Consider the following 21,820-nt stretch of genomic DNA (forward strand, 5'->3'; position numbering starts at 1 on the left):
TATTGCTCTGTGAGAGAATAGGAATAAAAAGAAGAAGAAAGACAAAGTCAAATTTAACCTCTGGCCCTTGAACAACTGCACTACTCCATCTGTTGCTGCTTTGTGGTGTTATATTTATAAAATAAAGTATTATTGATATTGATATTATAATTCACAACAACAAACGCAGGAACAACCACCTGCTGGACCTGTCTGCCTTGACAATATCTGGGGCGAGTGTAATGTGTGTGCAAGCCACCAGCAAGAATATTTCAAACACACCATCTTCAATTCACCTGCAAGCGAATTAATACGTTAAATACCAAGTATTTTTCATAGAATTATAGAATTGAACAGCTGGGGGATGCCAAGGGTCATCAGGTCTCCTGCCCACCCCAAAGAGAGGTGCCTCACCATGCCACCCCACAGGGGCCTAGGAAGAGGATGCCCCCAGCCCTAGTGTCCCAACAGAGAGTGGCCAAAGGTGAACATGAGGCCAGCACCTTATTCACCTTGGGAGGCAGCAGCTGGTGCCACCAGGCCTGTGTGGCAGAATGGCTCCCCTTTGGCACCGGCCACTCAGCTACCAGACAAGGACAAGAAAGGCCAGCGTGGCACCTGCCTGTCTGCCCAGCCTCCCACTTGTCTGCCCTTTCCCAACACCAAGGGCTGGCAAACTGGCTGGCTGGCTGGGCTCCCTCACCCACTTGTGTACTCTGAGGCCACCTCAGCTCTTGACACCCAGCACCCCCTGGCTAATACTCCCCAAGCATCACCCTTTGGAAACAACCATCCAAGCTGGACCAGAACCACCACAAATCAGTGCCACCCACCCCCAACTCAGACTGTCCCTTCAGAAGCATACCATGCTCAGTGGTATCAAAAGATCCTGAGAGGTTGAGGAGAATGAACAAGGACACTCTCCTGAGAGATTTTCTGTGCCAAAGCCAGGTCTCAACCGCAATTGAAATGGATCTAGAAAATCATTTCCCTCCAAGATCGTCTGGATCTGGTCCATGATCATTTACTCAAGAACATTGCATAATAAGGAGAGACCAGCAACTAGCCAGTAATTACTTAGATCTTTTGAATCTAGGGAGGGCTTTTGAACTTGTGGTCTTACTACTGTCTCCTTCAACTCCCTGGTTTCCCAACACAAGTCAATAGGATTTCCAAAATTTTCATTTCATGGATACAGGATGGGCTGGGTTGGTCCAGAATCTGGCACAATCTAAATTACAAACTGGGCCAGAAATCAGATCCAGGTATCTGTTCACAGCCATACTAAGCATTTTTTAAAATAGGATCTTTATTCTTACCAGAATAACAGCAACGAATGTCTTTACCACAACTTCCAATGTCTGAATAGATGAGAGGACATTCCTTCATTACACAGTATGCGGGCACAGCACCATACATGCACGAATTTAGGTCTGACACATCAGTGAATCCTGTAGTCACAGAGCAACAAATGACCTTTATCTGCCTCTCCACCTACATGATACTTCAAGCTGGATGGTTAGGAAAATAGAATCTAGTAAATAACACTATAAGTTAAAATATATACCGTATTTTTCGCTCTATAAGATGCACCAGACCATAAGACGCACGTAGTTTTTGGAGGAGGAAAACAAGAAAAAAAATATTCTGAATCTCAGAAGCCAGAACAACAAGGGGGATCGCTGCGCAGTGAAAGAAAAGGAATACAACAGACTCCTTCTTGCTGTACTGAAACCCAACTTTAAGCTACCACAATCCCCACACAAACCTGCCGCTGGTACCCAGTGTACTCAGGCCTCTGCCATTGTTGAAAATTGCATGACATGTGCATTTAACCTGCATGGTTTCAGTTGTAAAGGACAAGGTGAGGATGCTGTTGTGAGATGTCACAGGAAGTCAGTTTATCCTGTGACACCATATAAGAGCATCCCTACCAGTCCCAGAGCTGCATGATGATAGGCCTTTGCTTAAAGCTAAGTGGTTACTTCGCAACAAGTAAACCCAAGCAGACCAGTGTAAAAAGAGCTTTTGAGCTCTTCACCTTGCTTCCCTGGAAAGGCATTTTCAGCCTACCATGTGTCGGGTTCTCCCCACCTCATAAGCCACCTTATGGAAGGCAGGTTAGGTAGCAGGTTAAGATAACCTAATTTTGTCTATATGCAAAATTTTGCACATGTGCTTTACCCTTGGAAGCAAACACCTACATGAGGTGCAGAGCTACTGCATATGGAAATTGGAAAGGTAGAACTTGGAAACAAAAATGGAAGAGGACGAAGAATCTGGGATATGTTTTGGCCCTATACGGTGATATTATTCATTCCTCTCCTCAGGTAATTTCTTGCCTGGATTGGGAATGACTAGCAGAGCAAGCACAACATTGAAAAACTATATGGTCTTCATAGCTCTGAGAAGGTCAAGGTGGATGCTCCTTGTACCCCAACCTGAGACGTAATGAAGAGGCAATGCGCACCCTTCTAGGGATTACAAAATCTCCAGTGATCAGAGCCCTAGGCATTACACAATGAATTACAAAATGCCTTCCCTGTGTTACCCTTCCAGAGGCCATGGTATTCCAGAGAGAGGAAATTGTGGCAGAGTACATTAATCTGGCAATGCATTCATGATTCACCCAGTTGGAAATATGGTTTCAATGTGGTTCACATCCCACTAATAACCAAGATCCTTGTCAAGCAACACTGATTTGCTGGTTTTTCCTTGCTGTTCAAGAAGTTCTGTACAGTACATTAACCTCATGATGCATTCAAGATTCACTGAATTGGAAAAATGGTATCATATCCCCTGAAGCATTACTTAGCCATCATAGCCACTGATCCATGTTTCATCCCTTGTGGGTTCCACAGCTGCCGCCCCCCCCTCTGCATCCAACCAGTCCATGAGAGATATACACTTCTGGGAGAAGAATTGACAGATTAACTCTCTCTCTAAGAGCTCTCACTTGATAGAAAATAATTACATTGTGATTGATGATAGACATATGACCTGAATATTAAATCAGCTTATAGATATGAGTGAATAGGGAGAATGCCCACCGTGGGGTGGATCGCCAAGAGGTGGACTAGGCCTTGTAACAGAGGACCAAGAGAACCAAGAACCATTATTATTATTAATTAACTTGGTTTTGTTGTTGTTTAGTCGTGTCCGACTCTTCGTGACCCCATGGGCCAGAGCATGCCAGGCACTCCTGTCTTCCACTGCCTTCCGCAGTTTGGTCAAACTCATGCTAGTAGCTTCGAGAACACTGTCCAACCATCTTGTCCTCTGTCGTCCCCTTCTCATTGTGCCCTCCATCTTTTCCAACATCAGGGTCTTTTCCAGGGAGCCTTCTCTTCTCATGAAGTGGCCAAAGTATTGGAGCCTCAGCTTCAGGATCTGTCCTTCCAGTCAGCACTCAGGGCTGATTTCCTTCAGAATAGAACATTTCTGGCTTGGGATTCATCCAGCCCAGCCTTTCGCATGGTGAATTCTGCATATAAGTTAAATAAGCAGGGAGACAATATACAGCCTTGCCGTACTCCTTTCCCAAATTTGAACCAATCAGTTGTTCCATATCCAGTTCTAACTCATAGAGATTTCTCAGGAGACAGATGAGGTGATCAGGCACTCCCATTTCTTTAAGAACTTGACATAGTTTGCTATGGTTGACACAGTCAAAGGCTTTTGCATAGTCAATGATGCAGAAGTAGATGTTTTTCTGGAACTCTCTAGCTTTCTCCATAATCCAGCGCATGTTTGCAATTTGGTCTCTGGTTCCTCTGCCCCTTCGAAATCCAGCTTGCACTTCTGGGAGTTCTCGGTCCACATACTGCTTAAGCCTGCCTTGTAGAATTTTAAGCATAACCTTGCTAGCGTGTAAAATGAGTGCAATTGTGTGGTAGTTGGAGCATTCTTTGACACTGCCCTTCTTTGGGATTGGGATGTAGACTGATCTTCTCCAATCTGTTAGTCAATTTATTTTGCTCTAGGCAACCCAATGCAACTTGCAAGATCTATAGTAGGGAGCAGATTCAGCCATGCAGAGGGAGCGTGTGCTGGTAAGATCAACATTCCTGCAAGGCACAGGGATCCCATGCGTGAGCAGACCATATCTCGAATTTACTAATTTGGGGAGTGGTTATGGGAATTTATTGGAGCAATGTCATAGTTGCCATGCAGAGTTGAACCTCTTGTCCTGATCTTGGATTAGGTATGGAGTGAGCTGATGCAGCTGATATGCTTCACAGAATCATTGAAGTAGCAGGATAGTCCATTCTCCATCCAAGCTTTCCTTATACCTTATAACGTTATTTGTTCTCAATGCAAAACATGATTGTCCCTTAGCTAGATAGTTAGTTATAAGAGCAATAAGTAAAATGAGTAGAAAGGGAAGAAGCACACACAGACACTTTCAACTGCAGAAAAGTCCAATTTTATTCTGCCCAGAAGGGTATTTTGTAATACCCTTCTGGGCAATACAAAATCTTCAGTGGTTGGAGCCCTAGGCAATATACATTGAATTATACATTACCTCCCCTCTCACACTAAGAGAAACCCATTGGGCTATATGCCCTGAATGCAATGGGTACAAGTTGAAATCTCATAAGTTTTGCTACATGGGAAGAAAATGGGAACAATTCTCCAGAGCAGGAGAAAACAAGCTTGTTCCCTCTTCCATATGACAGCCCTTGATATATTTGAAGATGGCTATCATATCTCCTTTAAGTTTCCTCTTTTCCAGCCTAAACATACACAGCTCCTTCAACCGGTTATTGTAAGGCTTTGTCCCAGACGCTTGATTACCTTGGTCACCCTTCTCTGACAAAGGCAGAATAGAGTGGATGATATACTTCTGATGAGGCCTAAAATAGCATTAGTTTCTTTGCTGTTGCATCACACAGTTGACTCCTGTTAAGCTTATGGTCCACACATAAGCCCCTCCCCGGGGCTTGCACATGGAAGATGGAACAAGCTTGTTTTCTCCTGCTCTGGAAGATAGGACTCGAACCAATGGCTTCGAGTTACAAAAAAAGAGATTCTGACTAAACATCAGGAAGAACTTTGTGACAGTAAGAGCTGTTGGACAGTGGAATGGTCTCCCTCAGAAAGTTGTGGATTCTCCTTACAGGGCGGAGGTTCGATGGCCATCAGTCATGGATGCGTTAGCTGAGATTCCTGCATTGCAGGAGGTTGGACTAGATGACCCTTGGTGTACCTTCCAACTCTGTGATTCTATTATTCTGATTTCTGACAATATTGCCCAATAGAGTTGTTTCATTTGGCATACTGCTCGTCATGTCAAAGGTGGTGGAGAGGTCTTTGGAGTACTCAGTGGCAGACTGTGAGTGCATTGCATGACACTTCAAGGATGAAATCACTTAGCAAGCCATGACCAATGTTTCATCTGATTGGGGTACAAGGCACATCGAAACAATATTTCCAGCCCAGTGAATCCTCGAATACCTGGTCAGATTAATGTACTGTGTGCTAACTTCCTCTCTCTTACACACCATGTTCTCTTGAGAGTTTCTTCTGCCAACTGCATCACAACAGAAAGATTAATGAACAGAGCTGACATGTCAGTATATCACAGAGCCCTATAAATAAGCAGAGACTTGGCATTCGAGAAGCTGCAGAACAGTCACAGAGCTCTTTTCCATTATTGCTGTCTAACCTGAGATCCCTTTTGAGCATCAGCTATGAAGGTTCAATGGCTTTTCCTTGCTGTCTTTTCAGGGCTATGCCTGGTTTCTGCTGGTAAGACATACATCTGTTTTTGAAACATTCAGACATAACTTATAGGATGGGGTGGTCAAGAGGTGGTCCTCCAGAGCTTAGAGGACTTCAACTCTCATCATCCCCATCAGCACTGTCAATGACCAGGGATGATGGGACAAAATGTAGAGGGCTAATCATTAGCCAGCAATGTTGTTGTTGTTTAGTTGTTTAGTCATATCTGACTCTTCATGACCCCATGGACCAGAGCAGGCCAGGCTCTCCTGTCTTCCACTGCCTCCTGCAGTTTGGTCAAACTCATGCTGGTAGCTTTGAGAACACTATCCAACCATCTCGTCCTCTGTTGTCCCCTTCTCCTTGTGCCCTCCATCTTTTCCAACATCAGGGTCTTTTCCAGGGAGCCTTCTCTTCTCATGAGGTGGCCAAAGTATTGGAGCCTCAGCTTCAGGATCTGTCCTTCCAGTCAGCACTCAGGGCTGATTTCCTTCAGAATGGAGAGGTTTGTTCTTCTTGCAGTCCATGGGACTCTCAAGAGTCTCCTCCAGCATCATAATTCAAAAGCATCGATTCTTCAGCGATCAGCCTTCTTTATGGTCCAGCTCTCACTTCCATACATCACTACTGGGAAAACCATAGCTTTAACTATATGGACCTTTGTTGGCAACAATGTCTCTGCTTTTTAGCCAGCCATGATACAGATGTTTAAAGCAATGGGCTTGAAGGAGTGACAAGTTCACATTTGGGGAGTAATCTATCCATTATGTTGAGTTCCATACCTCATTCTGCTACATTTAGTATTCAATGTATATCATCTCTCTGTGGGGGCTTCTCTCTACCATTATAGCTAACAGCCCCTGATAGATTGATTACTAAGAGACAGCATGGGTTTCTCAAAAAGAAGCCATGCCAGATTAATATTATTTCTATAGAGAGTTTCATGCTTGGTGGATCAGGGGAATGCTATGTGATAGTATATCTTGATTTCAGCAAGGCTTTTGATGGCTTTCTGCATGATATTCTTGTGGAGAAGCTGGTAAGATGAGGTTCCCCATCGTCCTAGAAGAAAGTGACAAGTCAGGTTCTGCAGGGTTCTCTCCTGAGCCTGTTATTGTACAATGTCTTTGTGAACAATTTGGATGAAGGAACTGAGGGGATGCTCAACAAATTTGCAATTGACACCAAACTGGGAGGATAACTAATGCTGCAGAAGACAGAATCAAGATTCAATATGGCCGTAACAGATTGGGACAAGTGTAAGGTTCTACTGTTAGGGAGGAATGATCAACTGCACCAATATCAGATGAGGGGCACATGGTTTGTCAGTAGTACATGCGGAAAGAATCTAGGGATCTTAGTAGACCACAAGATAAACATGAGTCAGTAGTGTGATGCAGCGGTATAACATAATGTTATTCCAGGCTGCATTAACAGAAGTATAGTGTCCAGATCAAGGGAACTAAGAGTGCCGCTCTATTCTGACTTGGTCAGACCCCAGCTGGTGTACTATGTCCAGTTCTGGTCGCCACAGTTTAAGAAGGATATTGACAAGCTGGAACCTGTGCAGAGAAGGGTGACCAAGGTGATCACTGGTCTGCAAAGCAAGCCTTATGAGGAACGGTTGAAGGAGTTTGGTATGTTTAACCTGGTAAAGAAGACTGAGTGGAGATATGATAGCTATTCTTCCACCACAGGCAGTGCTTAGGCATCATTTATAAGAGAGCTGAATAAATGAGAGGACTTTTAGCCTTACAGAAGACACAGAACTGTCACAGAGTTCTGTTGTCATTTTCCTTTCTGGCAGTCTAACTTGAGATCTTTGTCAAGTGTCAGCTATGAATGTTTGTTGGCTTTCCCTTGTGGTCCTTTCAGGGGTATTCCTGCTTTCTGCAGGGAAGAAAAGTAAGACATAACCAAACTGAAATATTTAGATATGAAATATTGACTGGGATGGTCAAGATGTGGCCCTGCAGAGCTTAGTGGACTCCTGTCATCCGCACTACCATTGACAATGCACAGGGATGATGGGGCAAAATCAAGAGGGCTACACTTTAGCTAACCATGCTGCAGGTGTTTAAAACAACGGGCCTGAAGGAGGGACAAATCCACAATTTGGACATGATCCATTTGTTATCCTTCACTCTATGCCACTCATCACCCTGCAAAAGAGCAGGCACAGAGGAAGGAGGAGGAGGATTCCTACAGGAGGGGGGGGAAGCAGTTAGTCGAAGGAAAGGCTCAGATAGTGACACAGACACAGAAATAGGGAGGGGGGAATCACCCATGACTCATGGGTGTTAGACTCATGAGATGAGCTGAGAAGTGTGAAAAGTACAGGAAGGGGAGGTGGGGGTTTTCCTGTTGGGGGAGAAGGGGGCGGAGCTCATTCCTGGCAACAGTGGAATCGAAGGAAGATTGAAATTTGCGGAGCTCCAACTGGGGCTTTTTGTTGAACCAATAAATCTTAATAAATTAACTTCCAGAGTCGTCTCATGTGTGGGGGAGAGACCTAAGCCTCACTCTTATAATTCGTCTTGATTACATGGATGTAGAAGAGAGGCATAGGAGGGACGCAGGTGGCGCTGTGGGTTAAACCACAGAGCCTAGGACTTGCTGATAAGAAGGTCGGTGGTTTGAATCCCCGTGACGGGGTGAGCTCTCGTTGTTCGTTCCCTGTTCCTGCCAACCTAGCAGTTCAAAAGCACGTCAGAGTGCAAGTAGATAAATAGGTATCGCTCTGGTGGGAAGGTAAACGGCATTTCTGTGTGCTGCTCTGGTTTGCCAGAAGCGGCTTAGTCATGCTGGCCACATGACCCGGAAGCTGTCTGCAGACAAACGCCGGCTCCCTTGGCCTATAGAGCGAGATGAGCGCACAACCCCAGAGTCCGTCATGACTGGACCTAATGGTCAGGGGTCCCTTTACCTTTATTCTGCCTGGCTTAGACCACACCAGGAATATTGTGTCCAGCTCTGGGTGCCACAATTTAAGAAGGATGTTGACAAGCTGGAATGTGTGCAGAGGAGAGCGACCAAGATGATCAGGGGTCTGGAGGGTAGGACATGAAACAATAGATTCAAGTTACAAGAAAGGAGATTCTGACTAAACATCAGAAATAACTTTCTGATAGTAAGAGTTTTGACTGTGGAACGGACTCCATCAGAAGGTGGCAGACTCTCCTTCATTTAAGGTTTTTAAGCAGACGTTGGATGCTATCTGTCATGGCTGCTTTACTTGAGATTTCTGAATTGCAAAGAGTTGTGCTAGATGACCATTAAGGTCTCTTCCAACTCTATACAGTGGTACCTCGGGTTACATATGCTTCAGGTTACATACGCTTCAGGTTACAGACTCCGCTAACCCAGAAATAGTGCTTCAGGTTAAGAACTTTGCTTCAGGATGAGAACAGAAATCATGCTCCGGCGGCGCGGCGGCAACAGGAGGCCCCATTAGCTAAAGTGGTTCTTCAGGTTAAGAACAGTTTCAGGTTAAGAACGGACCTCTGGAACGAATTAAGTACTTAACCCGAGATACCACTGTAATTCTATGATTCTATGCCAAGGGCTCCATGACTGTTATATCCTCCATGAATTTGTCTACTTTTTCCTGCCAGTCCCCAAACCACTGTCCACTGATTTAATTGAGTGTCCCCAATTTTTAAGATCATAGGTAATAGAGAAATGTTTCCTTTATTTAAATTTAGAGATAGTGGAAAAACTCATTTGAAAATGCCTTATTTTGCAGAGAATTTGTCGGTTTCCAATCTGGAAACCTCTGCCCTTATCAGACTCCCACTTGCATCGAGCGTCTGCTCATGTTCAAGCCGTTTATGCATTACTGTTAAAAATAGCTCAATAATTTATATGTAAAATTATAGACATATAGTTTTGCAGAATATGTGCATCAGTTTAGATGGAGTGTATATGTGTATACTGTTGCATGAAATACCGTACTTTTTTGTGTATAAGACGCCCACATGTATATGATGACCCCTATTTTTTAAGCCCAAAATTAAGAGATAAATATTTTAAATATTCCATGTATAAGACGACCCCCAATTATAAACTTTTGTAAAATGGCAGAAAATATAGTCTTATACATGGAAAAATACAGTATATTAGAATGGTTTCAGTTGTGATTCTCCACTTTTTTTTCTTTTTAGATATTACTACTACAGAGGCGTGTCAATCCTTTCACTCTTATTGTGTAAGCACTTGTGGAGCCCATTCCGTAAAGGTTGGAACATGTGATGGAGGTCTGATTTGCTGCAGGGCAACTGGGTAATCTTTCTTATTTTCCTTCCATGGCACCCAAGTGATGCATACATTCAGACAATTCCATTCATGGGAACACACTGACCTAAACCAATTCCTTTCAGAGTGTCTAATCCAACCGTGTATGGTGAGGCAAAAAGGTCTGCCTCTCTTCAAGAAGCTCAGGGAGCCCCAGCTGCTGAAGCGCCTCTGTCCTAGCTGACAAAGCCTCAAGGTGAGTTAAGCAGGGAGAGGGTAAGTAACAGCCATGCATTCTATCATTTAATCAAAACAGCACAGACTAAGAAGGCCGCAGGTCATTGTGCACTAGGAGTCAAATCCTGAAAGTACATAGGAGCTAAATTCCTGGGGTGTGAAGTCTCTCGAAAAGCTAGTGTTCAGGATTAGCCTAGAAGTCAAGCTTGAAGGGGAATAAAGTCCCATTTTGGAAAAGGGGTAAAAAGAAAATTTCAATATAGTTCCATACAACGAATATCTAGCTTGTGGGAGAGTGAGCTTAGTTCTTAAAGTAAGGTTAAGTCTTCTTTAAGAACACACGCACCCCACAAGTTCTGTCAGAAGCAGCCCAGTAGTTAGGAATGCCATTTACCAGCACGGACTGACATGAAGGTTTCTGGACTAGGACAGCCTGACTACGGCCATCCCTGATAACTTTCACAATGGACTCTATGCAGAGCTCTGTTTGTGGTTGACACGGACATTGCAGCTGGTTCATAATACAGTGCCTCAACTGCTCACTTGGGCAGAATATCACCATCATATTATGCTAGGGTTAAAAAAATTGCACTGGCTGCCCATAAGTTACCGGACTAAGTTCAAGGTGCTGGTTCTAGTATACCAGTTATCTTTCGACAAGGGCAGACATTGATGCCGAAATCTAGCATTGCCTGAGCTATGTGAATACAGATTTCTCCCGACTGAAATGCAGAGTTTGAGGACGGGGACTTTAGCAGGGAAACCACAATGCTTGTTTACAAAGCTATCATACTACCAACCTTATTGTATGCTTGTGAAACATGGACCACTTATAAACACCGTCTCCAACTCCTTGAAAGTTTCCATCAATGGTGTCTCCAAATTTTTTTACACATCCCCTGGGAAGACAGACAAACTAATGCCAGTGTACTGGAAGAATCAAAGATCACCAGTGTCAAAGCAATGATTCTTCAACATCAACTTTGTTGGACTGGTCATGTTGTGCAGATGCTTGATTATCGTCTTCCAAAGCAACTACTCTATTCCAAACTTAAAAATGGAAAATGTAATGCTGGTGGTCAACAAAAGAGGTTCAAAGACTCTCTCTTTTTCTTTTTTTCTTTCCCCCCAAATTTATTATCTTTATTGCAAAAAAATACAACACAGACAAAAATAATACCACAATGACAACTAAATGTTAGATACACATATCTAACATCACACATATTTTTGACTTCCTAATCACTTCATTGTGCTTTCTAAATATTTTAAACCTATACACACTTCCTATTATATCTATTACATACGGATATTTTTTTTTACGTTTATAATTTTCTTTAATATTCAAGATACAATCTATACCTGTCAGGAGATTTGCATTTTCACAGTGTTGTTTGAAATATTCTCTAAATATTGTCCATTCTTTGCTCACTTTCTGATTTGAGTTTCCTGTTATTCCCCCAGTCATTTTCACAAGTTCCAGGTATTCTATCATCTTCACCTGCCAGTCAAGCTTTATAGGAATTAAGTCACCTTTCCACTTTTTTGCTACCAGAATTCTGGCCGCTGTGGTTGCATACATAAAGATGGTCCTAAAGGGTTTTTTTATTTTATTTCAATGAACATAATGCCTAATAGAAAGGCTTCTTCTTCTTCTTCTTCTTCTTCTTCTTCTTCTTCTTCTTCTTCTTCTTTGAAAGGATAATTTAAAGATCTTTTTAAGTTTGTTGTATATTATGTCCCAAAATTCTCAAACCCTCACAGTCCCACCACATGTGCATTAAGGTGCCCTCCCCTTTTTTACATCTCCAACAAAAGTTTGAGATTTTTTAAATACATTTTGGCCAATTTGGCCAAGGTCAAGTACCATCAACAAAACATTTTCATCCCGTTTTCTTTCAAGTTATAACACGCGGTAAACTTTATATCTTCTCTCCAGAGCTGTTGCCATTCATTCATATAGATGTTATGTCCAAAATCCTTTGCCCAATGGACCATAACTTATTTAACCTCTTCCTCCTTGACTTCCCAGTCAAGGAGGAGATTATACATCTTAAATAAATACTTTCCTTTCAGTTGAATAAAATTTTCCTCTAATTTAGATATTTCTATGGCATAGCCTTTTTGAGTCAATTATCTGTTGGTGAATTTAAATCCTCTTTCTAGTAGGGTGGGCTGCCATGACAATATAAAGGACAAGTGCTTTTGATGCAGCTGGTGAGTTATTGCCTTTAAATATGGAAAGGTGGCACAGAACTGGACTAACTTGCCAACAACTGTGCTAATTTCCCCCATCACTGCACCCCAGAAAGAATTTCAATTCCCTCCCCAAGATCATGTTCCCATACTGACTTCAAAGCAAACAACAAGGGATTTAACAGGGAAAGAAAATGAAACATTTAATGATCTTTCTGTTGTTATCTTTCTGCAGATTTGTAGTTGATTGGAGAAGACTCTTCTCATTAACTTCAGCATCATTTATTATCTTTTGTGACAAAATCACTTATTTGACCTCCAGAAAAAGCAACTGAAGAAGTGAGCTCACTGATCGCTGATTAATGAAGCCCTCCTTCTGAAAATGAATGAATAAAATGATTGGAATAAACACAATATGTCATGGAAATCTCCCAGTCTGTTTATTGTGAAAATCCACAGGACATTCCTGCATTTATATGTGCATCTCTAAATGTACACACTTTGGAAACATGCATCTCCAAATGCATTTGGATACACGATCTTAGCAAAGAACTGGGTTGGATGATGGGGGAATTTCAAAAGCTAGTAGATAATTAAGTTGTGGATCATAGAACCATAGAATATTAGAGTGGGAAGGGATCCAAGGGTCATCTAGTCCAACCCCCTGCAATGCAGGAATCTCAGCTAAAGCATCCATGACAGATGGCCATCCAACCTCTGCTTAAAAACCTCAAAGTAAGGAGAATCCACAACTTTCCGAGCGAGACCATTCCACTGTCAAACAGCTCTCACAGTCAGAAAGTTCTTCCTGATGTTTAGTCAGAATCTCCTTTTTTGTAACTTCAAGCCATTGGTTCAAGTCCTACCTTCCAGAGCAGGAGAAAAAGCTTGCTCTATCTTTCATGTAGCAGCCCTTTAGATATTAAAAAAATGGCTATCAAATCTCCTCTCAGTCTCCTCTTTTCAAAGCTAAACATACCCAGCTCCTTCAACGGTTCCTCATATGGCTTGATTATCTTGGCTGCCCTCCTCTGCACATGTCCCACCTTGTCAACATCCTTCTTAAAGGATGGGTGCTTGCTTGGAGTTGTGAGATCCTGGCTCTCACAGTACAGATTTGCTCCTTTGGGGCAAAGAGAGCTGAGCTAGAGAAGCTAAAACAAGAGAGCTTTCTGGATGCAGTCTTCAAGTAATTGGTTGAGGTGGCAAACCAATGCGCCTCAGAGAAAAGACAGGGAATAAAAGGCAAAGGATGGGTCTGATCCCCAACATATTTACCCTATAATATACAACAGACTGCACAGGTCAAAAAAAGGGAAACTGGTGATGCTCAGAGAATCATAAATTGGTTGGGGCAGAATTTGGAAATGACCGTTTGGTAGGACTCATTTAGTACTGAGGCTGTATTCTAGCTCACCTATACTAGAATGCTCTTCAAATGGAAAATGAAATCAAGAAGGATTCCAATGAGAACTACTGGAATAAATAGTGATGTCAGTGATCCTCCTATGGGCTGCATAAAGGAACGTTCTGATCCTCACAGAGAGGCAACACTTTGACATTTCAGAACTATTTGGGGGTGCTTCATGTTTAGGTATACCCCAAATCTCAAGGTGGGTTTGGGGTGGGTTCTCATGTACCTGATTTGGCTCTCACTGTTTACAAAGCAGGCCCTGCTACCGCTCTGAGATCTGAGTTTCTCTGTGGCTTCAGCTATCCAAAAAAATAAAATAAAAAATGCATTACTTTGAAACAAAACCAGGCTGAGGGGAAAATACTCTTTCAGATAGGACTGGGTATAGAGGTGGGGGCATATTTAACTTTGAAAGGCAAGTCGGGCTTTTAATCACAGCGCCTGCCAACCTAGCAGTTCGAAAGCACCCCCGGGTGCAAGTAGATAAATAGGGACCGCTTAATAGCAGGAAGGTAAACGGCGTTCCGTGTGCTGCGCTGGCTCACCAGATGCAGCTTGTCTCGCTGGCCACGTGACCCGGAAGTGTCTGCGGACAGCGCTGGCTCCCGGCCTATAGAGTGAGATGAGCGCACAACCCTAGAGTCTGGCAAGACTGGCCCGTACGGGCAGGGGTACCTTTACCTTTAATTATTTTCCCAGGGCACTCCAATTAAAGGGATTTGGGAGAAAGGTGCTTTTAATTTTAAAGCTTTGCTTTTTGACACTCCTTCCAAGTCTTGCAGAAAATCAAAGCAGCTTCTCCTGAGGGTCTTTCAAGTGCTGTAAAGGGCACACTGCCATTTATTTTACTAAGCAAAGGCAGACAGAAAAAAACATGCTAGGTCTGCAAGTGAGAGGGAACTCACTGAACTTAGGTGACCGGATCTGTCAAGCAGAAGTGAAGGCAACAAGAATAACTTCATTGCCAACTTCATTGCCACTTTGGCCCATGAGAGTTGCTTCCTTCATGTGGTCCAGAGCTGGTGATGTCAGAGGTGACTAATGAGCCTCTGGATGACTCAGTGGCAGACTCAGGGGTGTAGGAAGAGGGTTGGGGGGTGGCCCGCTCTGGGTGTCACCCTGACGGGGGTGACAAAATTGTGGACATCACTCTCTGTAGGGCCTGCAGTGCACCCGAGCCATGCATCTTGGCGCCCACAGGCTCCGCGCTGTCTGCCCATTGCCTCCCCCCCCCAGCTGTAGGGTGGCTGAGGCCCCATGGCGCATCCCATCCCTATGGGCACTGTGCACCCCATCCTGTCCCTATGGCTGCCATGTGTCCCACCACTATGGGCTGTTCGCCCCAGGTGCCTGAGAGGCTTCCTTCGCCACTTGGCAGACTGGAAGATCTTTGCATGGCATTTTAAGGATGAAATCACTTAGCAGACCTACATCGATGTTTCATCTGATTGGGGTACAAGGCACATCGAAACAATATTTCCAGCCCAGTGAATATGGAATGCCTAATCAGATTAATGCACTGTGTGTTAACTTCCTCTCTCTTGCACACCATGTCCTCTTGAGGGTTTCTTCTGTCACCTGCATCACAACAGGAAGATTAATGAAGAGGGCTGACATGTCAGTATATCACAGAGCCCAATCAACAAGTAGAAACTTGACATTCCAAAAGCTGCAGAACGGTCACAGAGCAATTTTCCATTATTATAGTCTGACCTGAGATCCTTTTTGAGCATTAGCTATGAGGGTTCGATGGCTTTTCTTAGCACTTTTTTCAGGAATGTGCCTGGTTTCTGCAACGTGGCTTTCTGGTAAGACGTCCATCCATTTTTGAAACATTTAGACATAACTTCTAGGATGGGGTGGTCAAGAGGTGGTCCTTGAGAGCTTAGTGGACTTCAACTCCCCTTATCCCCATCTCCATTGTCAATGACATCTGGAGGGCTAATCATTAGCCACCCATGCTACAGATCTTTAAAACAATGGCTTGAAAGGCAGACCAGTTTCGGCACAATCAATCCATTATGCTGCATTTCATATACCTCATGCCCCTACATTTTATATTTAGTGCATTGCAACTGTTAATGGCGGCTGCTCTTTGCCATTATAGCTAATAGACACAGATAGATATTCAGGGGGCTTAATAACAGATGTATCCTCCATGATTTTCCTAAACTACCTAGAGATGATAGATAGATAGATAGATAGATAGATAGATAGATAGATAGATGATAGATAGATAGATAGATGATAGATAGATTTAGATAGATGATAGAGATAGATGATGGATGGATGGATAACAAAACTTATGCGGTTTCTTGCCAAATGCTAGGCGTATTCAGAAGCAATACAAACACAAGAAAGTGAGAAGATTAAAGAGTTTATTCTAAACAGCAAGCATTATATATATTAACAAGCTGAACATTAATACCAAGGCAGTTTTGATATTTGTGGACGCGGAGAAAGCTTTTGACAACATTTCCTGGAGTTTTATGAAGAAGAACCTACAGGGGATGGGGGTTGGTCAAGGTTTTGGAAATGGTATAAGTGCAATATAATTCTGAACAAAAGGCCAAACTAATTGTTAACAATGTGGTGACGGAGGAATTTAAGATAGAGAAAGGGACACGACAAGGTTGCCCAATTTCCCCATTGCTTTTTATATCGGTCCTGGAGGTTCTCTTAAATATGATTAGAAGGGACCAATTGGTTAAGGGTATACAAGTCGGAGCTAAACAGTATAAATTGAAAGCATTTGCAGATAACTAAGTATTGACATTACAGGAGCCAGAATCTAGTACTAAAAGAGTAATAGAACTGATTCAAGAATTTGGTCAGGTTGCAGGATTTAAGTTGAATAAGTTAAAAACTAAGGTTTTAGAGAAAAAATTAACAGAGATTGAGAGAGAGAGGTTTCAGAAGGAGACAGGATTAATACTGGTTAAGAAAGTGAAATATTTGGGGGTTAACATGACTGCTAAAAATGTGAATTTATTTAAGGATAACTATGAAAAATGTTGGACTGAAGTGAAAAAAGACTTAGAAATATGGTCAAATTTGAAGCTTTCACTGCTAGGCCGTATCGCTGTGATAAAGATGAATGTATTGCCAAGAATGTTGTTTTTGTTTCAAACACTGGAAATTTTGGACAAAGTGGACTGTTTCAAGAAGTGGCAGAGAGATATTTCCAGATTTGTCTGGCAGGGCAAGAAGCCCAGAACAAAATTCAAAATACTAACGGATGCAAAGGAAAGAGGTGGATTTGCCCTGCCAGACCTTAAACTTTACTATGAATCAGCCGCATTTTGTTGGCTGAGAGAATGGCTGCTTCTTGAAAACACAGACATTTTGGATTTAGAAGGTTTTAACAATGTATTTGGGTGGCATGCATATTTGTGGTATGATAAGGTCAAAGCACATAAAGCATTTAAAAACCATATTGTCAGGAAAGCATTGTTTAATGTCTGGACAAGATATAAGGATCTACTTGAAAATAAAACTCCAAGGTGGCTGTCACCGATGGAAGCAAAGGCTCAGAAAAAGCTCAATATGGAGGCCAAATGGCCGAAATATTGGGAAATTCTGGAACAAGAGGGAGATAAATTGAAATTGCAGAGCTTTGAAAAATTAAAAAATAAAGTGCGAAATTGGCTTGGCTATTATCAAATAATGGAGGCATACAATTTGGACAAGAAAATTGGCTTCCAGGTAGAAAAATCAAAACTGGAAACAGAACTGTTAGATCCTAAAGTTAAGAATTTGTCAAGAATGTATAACTTGCTATTGAAATGGAATACTCAAGATGAAACAGTGAAATCTGTTATGATTAAATGGGCACAAGATGTTGGACATAACATTATGATGGCTGACTGGGAACAGTTATGGACCACAGGTATGAAGTTCACGGCATGTAATGCCTTAAGAGAGAATATTATGAAAATGATATACAGGTGGTACATGACCCCAGTCAAGCTTGCAAAAATTTATCATTTGCCCGATAATAAATGTTGGAAATGCAAAGAAACCGAAGGTACATTCTTTCACCTTTGGTGGACGTGCCCAAGGATTAAGGCTTTCTGGGAGATGATCTATAACGAAATGAAAAAGGTATTTAAATATACTTTCCTGAAGAAACCAGAGGCCTTTCTCCTTGGCATTGTCGGCCAATTGGTGCCAAAGAAGGATAGAATTTTTTTATGTATGCCACAACAGCAGCAAGAATTCTTATTGCAAAGTACTGGAAGACACAAGATCTACCCACCCTGGAAGAATGGCAGATGAAGGTGATGGACTATATGGAACTGGCGGAAATGACTGGCAGAATCCGAGACCAGGGAGAAGAGTCGGTGGAAGAAGATTGGAAGAAATTTAAAGACTATCTACAGAAATACTGTAAAATTAATGAATGTTAGAATGATGTTGGAATGAAGCTAAGGGGTTTTTAGCAGCAATGTTACAAGGAGTATGTAAAAATGGACAGTTAACAGATGAGAATTGACAGTTATTACATATTAAGACAAAGGTCTAAGATAAAAACAAAGAGGGAAAGGATTTGCTGAATTAACTTACTGAACTGGAATACAAAAAAGGGGAGGTGTGAGGAGGTCAGGGAAACAAGTGAATGAAAGACAAGATATGGAAAGATTGATTTGTTTTTAATTGTTTTTACTTTTTTGTATTTTGTATTCTCTTCTTTCTTTTTTATTCCTTTATTCCTTTTTTCTTTTTTTCCTTTTTCTTATTATTACTATTGTAACTTCTTTTATTATTTTTGAAACTTTAATAAATATCATATATATATATGTTAACAATATATATATATATATATATATATAATATATATATATTAACAAGCAAGCACTTTGATCTGCCACTGGGAAGCCCTCAAGAAGTAGCAAAGTGACCCCTAGGTAGCCTCAGGTTGCACAACCCTCCAGCCATGAGTTCGTATATGAGCTTCTGAGCTATGCTCCCAAACCATCTGATTTATAGATTATTGATCGCTAGCCTGTATGGCTTGCCCAACTGCCTATGTGCAGATTATTCATTAGCTAGCACCCTCTTCCAATACCCGCACATTCCTCCAAACAATTTCTAACATCAAAGAAGGTCAGAAGATACCCTGCATTACCACTTCTTCCTCCCACCAGATTATACATTAAAAGGCTGTTCTCAGCCATCAAAGAACTTTAACAAGAGATAGAGAAGGGAAGTGAGCAGAGGCAGGAAGAGATGACCAAGTTAGATCACTAAACTCCTCAAAATTACAAATATCTTCTGGAAGAGGTTGCCCATACATGCAAAGATGTGGAGTACAGAACATAGTTTTGAAGGTGTGAGAAACCGGGAGAAATAAAAATTGATTGATTTGCCTACATAATTTGTACATATGGCATCTCAGATTACTTTATTCTCCATGGCTGAGTTCGCTTTGAAGTTGTGCCCACAGCTCTTGTACAATCCAACATTTCTGTTTACCTCAGTCGTCTTCCTAATAACCCCCTGGCTCCCCATCTGCTGGTCTGTTTTCTCAACATCATGTGGCTGACGAACCCTGATTATCACAATGTATCAGTCCTTATTCTGATATCTGAAGAGAGCTTCCTTGTTTCTACTTCACCTTACTTTTCCCGGGTTCAAGATATTCCACTCATTCAACTATTTATTCATAGCAGATCCCGACTAAATAAAGAGCAGAAGAAGGACAAGGGAGAAAGATAGCTTTGAAACTGTTTGGATGCCCTACTTGGATCAATCTGCATATGAAAACAGCACTGCATCAGATCTTTTCAGATCTTTAAATCCATTTTTTTCAACTCCAAAAAGGTTTTTAAAAACAAAACAAAAAACAAAAACATGGATTAAGGGAAATGTACCCAAACACAGTGAAACTAACAGACTGGATGGATCATAATGTGGAAAAATAACTGAAAGAAATGCACATTTCCCAACATTACATTTTTTAAAAAAAATGCTTATCAGGCTAAATTCAAACTAAGATGCTGTTGAATTATCCTGATGATTTTATTTTTTTTTTGAAGAAGAAGAAGAAGAAGATCCCAGAAGAATATGAATAACTGAATTTACGATTGCAAACGTGAGAAACTGAGAGAAGCCCAAATTGACAATTTTGTTCATTTCCATAGCAAAATAATTCAATTATTGCAGAACTTATGGAAACTGTGGTAAAAGGTTTCTTGAAAGCCAAGAGACCAAGATATTTCTGGAGATATCTCACAAAAGCCCTTGAATGATGTTACATGACATCTCAATATCACTTTCTCAACATCGCACGACGTCCTGATGTCACACATGCAATGTCTTCTAAATTTGAAAAGGCTTGTTGCTGCTGCTGTTGTTTAGTCATTTAGTCAAGTCCGACTCTTTGTGACCCCATGGACCAGAGCACGCCAGGCACTCCTGTCTTCCACTGCCTCCCGCAGCTTGGTCAAACTCATGCTGGTAGCTTCGAGAACACTGTCCCACCATCTCATCCGCTGTCGTCCCCTTCTCCTTGTGCCCTCCATCTTTCCCAACATCAGGGTCTTTTCCAGGGAGTCTTCTCTTCTCATGAGGTGGCCAAATTATTGAAGAGGCTCAGTCCCCTCTAAAGAAACATTGGGGGGGGGCGGAAGTGCCTCAGCCCCCTTCAGGGAGTTGGCGTCTATGCTAACTAGTAATATCTCTGCTCAATGGGGACTAGCTAGTACTATATCTTCTCTTTGTTTCAGGCAAAGTAATGAATAGAATGAAAGGGTTCCCTAATATTATGTATAAACTTCATAACTTCATGTGTGATTGCAACTTGAATTTCACGTGTCTGGTTTCATGCAGTAAGAAAGACTGTTGTTCTTTGTTCAGATCTGTTTAAGACCAGGAATACCAAGCATGGATGTATAGAAAATGATGGTCAGTGCCATTTTCTGTTTTGCCCTTGTGGAACTGTGAGATTTGAGGCCTGCAACTGGATCTATGTCTGCTGTAGAAGGTGGGTCTTCATTCCATATTAAAATACATGTTCCTTTCTTTAAAACGTTTTTGTTTGTTTGTTTGTTTGTTTAAGATATATTTCCACTCCAACCAAGTATTTTAAATATTCTTAATATTTTTTAATTAAGATGAATAAAATTTATTGAATTAATTAGGAGTGAAGTTGTTGTTTTTAAAAAGAAAACACAGATTAATGGAGAAATGATAGCTTTTTAATAAACTCTGAATGATGTGATGCAGTTCTTGGCTCATCGTAGCAAAGTGCAAAGCGCATTTGAAAATGCTTGTTTTCGGATAAAATAGGGGCAGAAATGAATACTTTGCAAGAGAACATATTTAAAATGCACGATGGTCCCTTCTTCAGACATAAAATGCAGAGAGAGAGAGAGAGAGAGAGAGAGAGAGAGAGAGAGAAATGGGGCAGATTTTGATTGAGCAAAGGGATGGCACAAGCTGGCAGTATGCTGATACAACTGTATCTCAAATATATAGGTAGTGTGATATTCATCACCATTCAGAGCAGACCAACTGAAATCTACAGATTTGAGAATAAATCGGTTCCTGTCAATGGGTCTGTCCAAATGCTAACCCTGCCCTTGACAACCACAGACAATTCTGGGTAGTGCAACCCAGCCATGGAAATCCATGGCTGTCACAATCCAACTCAGCCAAAACTTGGATCTCTCCATTCAAAACAGGCTTTGGTCAAATCCAATCCACAACCCTGCCACCTTGTAATGTCTTTCCGTTTGGACCTGCAATTGGCTAGTTGGCTAGTTAGGAAGTGCATTGACTGATGTTGTTTCTTGGGCTAATATTGTTCCATCATAGAATCCACAGAGACAGACCTGAGTGTCTGGATGGGAGACCACTTGGGAACTTTTTGCATGCAGGGCATTTTGAGATCCCCCGCTGACAAGCATATCAGATACAATTAGTTATCTTTCCGCTGATTTACTTAGGATAGCCAAATCAGAGCTGGAATACAATGGGTGTGAACCAGCCCTCCAATAGCACAAAAAATAATTGGCACAGAAACCAATATGAATA

The 21,820-nt window shown here is 41.8% G+C and overlaps 1 long non-coding RNA gene across 1 annotated transcript; it reads left to right on the forward strand.

Moving 5' to 3' along the window:
* The first annotated feature begins 5,455 nt into the window (after positions 1-5,455).
* LOC308474764 lies at positions 5,456-12,743 on the forward strand. The gene is made up of 4 exons (XR_013984939.1): positions 5,456-5,730; positions 9,867-9,984; positions 10,083-10,192; positions 12,605-12,743. It is a non-coding gene; the product is annotated as an uncharacterized lncRNA (long non-coding RNA).
* The last annotated feature ends 9,077 nt before the right edge of the window (positions 12,744-21,820 follow it).

Source organism: Podarcis pityusensis (assembly GCF_964106645.2).
Source record: "Podarcis pityusensis genome assembly, chromosome: 3".
Lineage (NCBI taxonomy): Eukaryota > Metazoa > Chordata > Lepidosauria > Squamata > Lacertidae > Podarcis > Podarcis pityusensis.